Here is a 7,825-nt window from a genome sequence, read left to right on the forward strand (position 1 = left end):
ACTTAATTTGCTGTTTAATCTTGAATAGAGTAATTTCATCTCATTCCTTACTTCTGAGTTGAGGATACTGATAAGATTGTATTTTTGAGGACTGCATAAAATAGAGGATTAAGAGATGGTATTTTTGCATAAAACATGGGTTATAATTACTCTACCTGCAGACATATGAGTGGTAATACTATCAGCAGAGCCTCCTCCTATTAGTTACTATACTTTTTCTAATACTATAATTTTTCAAGGCTCATTTTCCTGACACCCATCTTCTTTTCCCAGGGCAATTCCAGGCTTCCTTATTATGACGAATATATAGGCCTGTTTACTGGACATAATCACATGAGGATTCCTGCTTTATGCATTAACCAGGCCATTAAAGCTACTGAGTAGCAGCACCAGTTTACAATCTGTGAACTCTTAGAGGTTAAAGATCCACTTCTCATCTGTCTTTTCAATCCTATCACAGAGTCTAACATTGAGAATTAAGTCCAGAAATGGTAGATTGGGTCAGACTGTGGAAGCTTTTTGTATCATTAGCAAAAAATCTGGGTTTTTCTTTGGTGGTTGGTAAATAGTATTAGAAAAATCACTGTGGGAGTTCTGTTGGGGTTAGCAAGAGGCTTGGCCTGGAGATATGACCTGCACAATCAATACCATCAAGAGAAGAAGAAATAAGCTAAGAATTCTGCCTAATACAGAAGGCAAGTCTTGAAAATAATTTTAAAATATTTCCATCGATATCCTTAACATATAAATTTAATTATGTTCAAGTATATAGAGTGGTGGCCAGTGGCATGAAACAGACTATTCTAAATGAGTGATCTTAAAATGCACACATACAGACACTCACTCACACACACAGAGCCAACAATGATGCCTCAAAATACAACTTTTGGAGCTTTATAGTTCCAATCTACTTCATGCAGCAGAGTCAATCTATATGTTGGTACAAAAGGAAGGCGGGGGAGGGGGGGAATCTAGGAAAAAGTAAACCAGTTTTCCCCATTCAGGTAATTCATGGATTTCCACATCATATCTACTAGCAAATAGCTATCAAAAATAATGTAAATTCTCCTCTGCTGCTGCTAAGTCGCTTCAGTCGTGTCTGACTCTGTGTGACCCCATAGATGGCAGCCTACCAGGCTCCCCCGTCCCTGGGATTCTCCAGGCAAGAATACTGGAGTGGGTTGCCATTTCCTTCTCCAATGCATGAAAGTGAAAAGTGAAAGTGGAGTCGCTTAGTCGTGTCCAACTCTTCGCGACCCCATGGACAGCAGCCTACCAGGCTCCTCCGTCCATGGGATTTTCCAGGCAAGAGTACTGGAGTGGGGTGCCATTGCCTTCTCCAAATTCTCCTTTCAGTTCAGTTCAGTTCAGTTGCTCAGTCGTGTCCGACTCTTTGCGACCCCATGAATCGCAGTACACCAGGCCTCTCTGTCCATCACCAACTCCCGGAGTTCACTCAGACTCGCGTCCATCGAATCAGTGATGCCATCCAGCCATCTCATCCTCTGTCATCCCCTTCTCCTCCTGCCCCCAATCCCTCCCAGCATCAGAGTCTTTTCCAATGAGTCAACTCTTCGCATGAGGTGGCCAAAGTACTGGAGTTTCAGCTTTAGCATCATTCCTTCCAAAGAAATCCCAGGGCCGATCTCCTTCAGAATGGATTGGCTAAATCTCCTTGCAGTCCAAGGGACTCTCAAGAGTCTTCTCCAACACCACAGTTCAAAAGCATCAATTCTTCGGTGCTCAGCCTTCTTCACAGTTCAACTCTCACATCCATACATGACCACAGGAAAAACCATAGCCTTGACTAGACGGACCTTAGTCGGTAAAGTTATGTCTCTGCTTTTGAATATGAATTCTCAAAAGCTTCAAAAATCCTAGGCTAGAAAATTACTTATCCTAGAGATGTAAATTCTAGTTTTAAAACCAACATATTTATAGTAATGAACTGAGAGCTTGCTTGTAAAATCCTGTCCTAGAGTTTAAAAAGATAAACCTAGGTTTGTTAAAAGTCATCTTGGCTTTAAAATCTACACTTGATTGCTAATAATATATAATTAACTCCCTCTTAAAAACAAAGAAATTAAATTGTATGACATTGAGTTTCAATTCTGGTTTATAATTTAAAGTGAAAAAGTCTTATTTACATATTCAAAAAGGTATTAGGCAGCAGTTTAGATTTTTCCAAATATAAGTTTTGAAATAAAAGCCTGAATATATTTTGCTTAAATAAATTATATCTCCTTTATTAGAACCATAGCTTTTTTTTTTTTTTTTAACTTTACAATACTGTATTGGTTTTGCCATACATCAACATGAATCCGCCATGGGTATACCTAAGTTCCCACTTCTGAACCCCTCTCCCACTTCCCTCCCCATACCATCCCTCTGGGTCATCCCAGTGCACCAGCCCCAAGCATCCTGTATCCTGCATCAAACCTAGACTGGCGATTTGTTTCTTATATGATATTATACATGTTTCAATCCCATTCTCCCAAATCATCCCACCCTCTCCCTCTCCCACAGAGTCAAAAAGTCTGTTCTGTACATCTGCATCTCTTTTGCTGTCTCGCATACAGGGTTATTTTTACCATCTTTCTAAATTCCATATATATGTGTTAGTATACTGTATTGGTGTTTTTCTTTCTGGCTTACTTCACTCTGTATAATTGGCTCCAGATTCATCCACCTCATTAGAACTGATTCAAATGTATTCTTTCTGATGGCTGAGTAATACTCCATTATGTATATATACCACAGCTTTCTTATCCATTCATCTGCTGATGAACATCTAGGTTGCTTCCATGTCCTGGCTATTATAAACAGTGCTGCGATGAACATTGGGGTACATGTGTCTCTTTCAATTCTAGTTTCCTTGGTGTGTATGCCCAGCAGTGGGATTGCTGGGTCATAAAGCAGTTCTATTTCCAGTTTTTAAAGGAATCTCCACACTGTTCTCCATACTGTTTTGAGAGTTACTGATCTTTCAATCAGAAAGATCAGAATATCTAAAATTTGAATATTCAGAAGTTTTCATTTGCACTATTTCAAAAGGAAGTCTTGGTATGCAAAGTAGATTTGCATCTAAATAAGACTATAGGTCCCATCACTTCATGGGAAATAGATGGGAAACAGTGGAAACAGTGTCAGACTTTATTTTTTGGGGCTCCAAAATCACTGCAGATGGTGATTGCAGCCATGAAATTAAAAGACGCTTACTCCTTGGAAGGAAAGTTATAACCAACCTAGACAGCATATTAAAAAGCAGAGATATTACTTTGCCAACAAAGGTCCGCCTAGTCAAGGCTATGGTTTTTCCAGTAATCATGTTTGATGTGAAATTTGGACTACAAAGAAAGCTGAGCACCGAAGAATTGATGCTTTTGAACTGTGGTGTTGGAGAAGACTCTTGAGAGTCCCTTTGACTGCAAGGAGATCCAACTAGCCCATCCTAAAGGAGATCAGTCCTGGGTGTTCATTGTAAGGACTGATGCTGAAGCTGAAACTCCAAAACTTTGGCCACCTCATGCAAAGAGTTGACTCATTGGAAAAGACCCTGATGCTGGGAGGGATTGGGGCAGGAGGAGAAGGGGACAACAGAGGATGAGATGGCTGGATGGCATCACCAACTCGATGGACATGAGTTTGAGTGAACTCCAGGAGTTGGTAATGGACAGGGAGGCCTGGTGTGCTGTGATTCCTGGGGTCACAAAGAGTCGGACATGACTGAGCAACTGAACTGAACTGAACTGAAGACTATAGGTGAATAAAATCATCTGTTTTAGAGAAGCAAGGTCTAGTTTTGGTCATCAATGTCACCTTTGTGGACATGCCATACATATAGCAGACACCCAGCAAATGCTTGCTCAATTGGAATACTTCATTAAATAGAATATTTTCTGTGAAGATGGATGCTGCCAACCATTAACAAATCACCTCTTTTTATTGCATCAAGTTAGAAGTAATTACTTAATAGTTCTGCTGCTGCTAAGTCACTTCAGTCGTGTCCAACTCTGTGTGACCCCATAGACGGCAGCCCACCAGGCTCCCCCGTCCCTGGGATTCTCAAGGCAAGAACACTAGAGTAGGTTGCCATTTCCTTCTCCAATGCATGAAAGTGAAAAGTGAAAGTGAAGTCGCTCAGCTGTGTCCGACTCTTAGCGACCCCATGGACTATAGCTCACCAGGCTCCTCCATCCATGGGGTTTTCCAGGCAAGGGTACTGGAGTGGGGTGCCATTGCCTTCTCTACTTAATAGTTCTAGCTATGAAAATTGCACTAAAGTTCTACAATTTATGTTTATCACTAGACCCTACTTAGATAATCATTTCTTTCAGTTTTAAAGAAGAGTATAAAATTAATTTCTAAAATGGCTTCACCCGTCTTCTTGAAAAAAATTAATGAAATAACACTTTTCTTATTGAAATTAAAGAGAACTGTCAGCTCTGTTAGAGCCAGTAATAAAGAGCCAACTGTTTCTTGATGCTGGTATTGAGTTGGCACTATTTCAGGGACTTACCTAAGGATTTTCAAAATGAAAACAAATGATTAAAAGAAAGCTTCTATTAAAGATGGTTCTATTATTATAGTATGGTCTGTTGGCTCAAATGTATGTCATCAATGACAATGAAAAACGTTACTCACTGAGACATAGAGATAAGTAGAGTGGACTTTTGGGGGCCCTGAGGAACAATATGGTTAGAACTGTTTTTGTTGTTGTTCACTCTCTAACTCATGTCTGATTCTTTGCAACCTCAAGGACTACAATGTACCAGAATCCTCTGTCTTGCACTCTCTCTCAGAGTTTGCTCAAATCAATGTCCATTTAGTATGGTGATGTTATCTATCTTATCCTCTGCCACCCCTGTCTCCTTTTGCCTTCAATCTTTACCAGCATCAGGGTCTTTTCCAATGAGTCAGCTCTTTGCCTCAGGTTGCCAAAGGATTCAAGCTTCAGCTTCAGCAACAGTCCTTCCAGTGAAAATTCAGGGTTGATTTCCTTTTGGATTGACCGGGTTGATTTCTTTGCAGTTCAAGGGACTCTCCAACACCTCAATTTCAAAGCATCAATTCTTTGGCATTCAGCCTTCCTTAAGGTCCAACTTACACATCTGTACATGACTACTGTAAAAATCATAGCTTTGACGATATGGACCTTTGTCAGCAAAGTGATGTCTCTGCTTTTAAGTACACTATCTAGATTTGTCAAAGCTTTCTTTCCAGGGAACAAGCATCTTTTTATTTCACGGTTGCAGATACCATCCACAGTGATTTTGGAGCCCAAGAAAAGAAAATATGTCACTGCTTCTAGTTTTCCCCTTCTATTTGCCATAAAGTCTTGGGGTCACATGGCATGATTTTAGATTTTGAATGTGGAGTTTCAAGCCAGGTTTTTTCACTCTCCTCTTTCACCTTCATCAAGAGGGTCTTTAGATCCTCTTCACTTTCTGGCATTAGAGTGGTATCATCTACATATCTGAGGTTGCTGCTATTTCTCCCACCAATCTTGATTCTAGCCTGTGATTCATCTAGCCCAGGATTTTTTATGATGTACTCTGCATGTAAGTTAAACAAGCAGGGTGACAATATACTGCCTTGTTGTATTCCTTTCCCAATTTTGAACCAGTCAGTTGTTCCATGTCCAGTTCTAACTGTTGCTTCTTGACCTGCATAGAGGTTTCTCAGAAGACAAGTAAGGTGGTCTGGTATTCACATCTCTTGAAGAATTTTCCACATTTTGTTGTGATTCACACAGTCAAAGGCTTTAGCATAGTCGATGATGCAGAAGTAGATGTTTTTCTGGAATTCCATTGCTTTCTCCATGAGCCAACGAATGTTGGCAATTTGATCTCTGGTTTCTCTGCCCTTTCTAAATCCAGCTTGTACATCTGGAAGTTCTCAGTTCATGTACTGCTGAAGCCTAGCTTGAAGGATTTTGAAACACGTTGAATGAGTGCAATTGTACAGTAGTTTAAACATTCTTTGGCATTGCCCTTTGGAATTTGGAATGAAAACTGACTTTTTCCAGTCCTTTGGACACTGCTGAGTTTCCCAAATTTGCTGACATACTGAGGGCAGCACTTTAATAGCATCACCTTTTAGGATTTGAAATAACTCAGCTGGAATTCCATCAATTTCACTAGCTTTGTTTGTAGTAATGCTTCCTAAGGCCCACTTAACTCATACTCCGGGATGTCTGGATCTAGGTGAGTAACAACACCATCATGGTTATCTAGGTCATTAAGATCTTTTTTGTATAGTTCTTCTGTGTATTCTTGCTACCTATTCTTAATCTCTTTTGCTTCTGTTAGGTCCTTACCATTTCTGTTCTTTGTTATGCCCATCCTTGCATGAAATGTTCCCTTTACATCTCCAATTTTCTTGAGGACTCTCCATAGAAATTCAAGTGCCTAAAGCCAGAAGATGTTAATTGGGGAATAACTGTTTGGCATTCTTTCCTTACACTCAGACTGTCAGTTTCTATAAATACTATACTATTAACACAAGTTAAAGCATAATTCATCATTTAATAAAGAAATTTCATCATTTCCTATGGGTGATTTTGGCCTGTTGTTAATTTTGTTAAGTCTCACAAGTGGCTTAAAACATGGAAACAGGAAGAAACTGAGAAATAAAGTATATTTTTGATTATAAAATCTGAGTTGAAAAATTAGCTTAAGAAGTGAGATGGGGACTTCCCTGGTGGTCCAGTGGTTAAGAATCTGCCTGCCAATGCATGACACACAGCCAGAAAAAGGAAAAAAGATATCAAAAAAGAAGTGAGATGAAAGAAGAGGAAATATAACCCTGTTTTACTTTTAGGCAGTTACTGAAGAAGTCTCAGAGTAAACCTCTTCTGTAGTAAAAGCTGTTACTACTTTCCTAAATTTCCAGTCATGATTTTTTAAACCTAAGTCTATGGTTTACATTATTATCATATTTACACTGAAGAATAAGAAAAACATAAAGCAAAAAATAACTCCTTAAGAATGTACTCATATTTGGATACTTCTTTTCTTTAGTCATCCATTACATGGCATAAGAAATCCCTACAAAAATTTTGATATCTTCTGTACATGAGAAACATTGAATCCATCATGGAGACATACCATCTCCCTAGCTATTTCCATACGCAAGGCCTAGATTGGCTCTTTTTCTCTCCAGATATTTTCTCTTGTTCTTTTCTGAAGATTACATCATGGGCTTCCTGGGTCTCTAGGTAGGAAGAAGATAAAGAATAACATTTTGGAACTATTAAATATCAAGAAATATAAAACAGCACTTTACTCAGCAACAAAAACCACATTATGCACCTAGTATCTTCATTCCTCTATCATCATGGATTCTAATATGAGCATTAACTGATCGTTCAAAGTCATCAACATGATTAATATCTTTATAACATTTACCTACTTTCTGATATGTTAAAAAAAAAAGTTCATATTTTAACTAGGAAACTAATTTTAATAGTGGTATAATTCTCTTTAGAGTATTAAACAATAGAGTTCTGTTTTGAAAATTAGTATTAGCTTTACTACTGTGTTTTAATACTGATGTGTCTACTCATAGAAATAAGCAATAATTTGTGTAGTGCTTCACATTAGATTTTTACTGTAGAAAGTTGCAACATCCAGAGTAATATGAAGAATCTATATTTATAGGTCCTAATCATCTATAGTAGTTCTATCATATGGAAGTAACCATTGCTAACATTTTAGTTTATAACATCCCAGTCTAATACATATAAATATGATGTACAATTTGTTTCATATATGATGAAATAAAATTCATTTTTAAGGCAAGATGAGAAATACTTAAACATAAA

The sequence above is a fragment of the Ovis aries genome, chromosome 2 (assembly GCF_016772045.2).
Source record: "Ovis aries strain OAR_USU_Benz2616 breed Rambouillet chromosome 2, ARS-UI_Ramb_v3.0, whole genome shotgun sequence".
In the NCBI taxonomy this organism is placed as follows: Eukaryota; Metazoa; Chordata; class Mammalia; order Artiodactyla; family Bovidae; genus Ovis; species Ovis aries.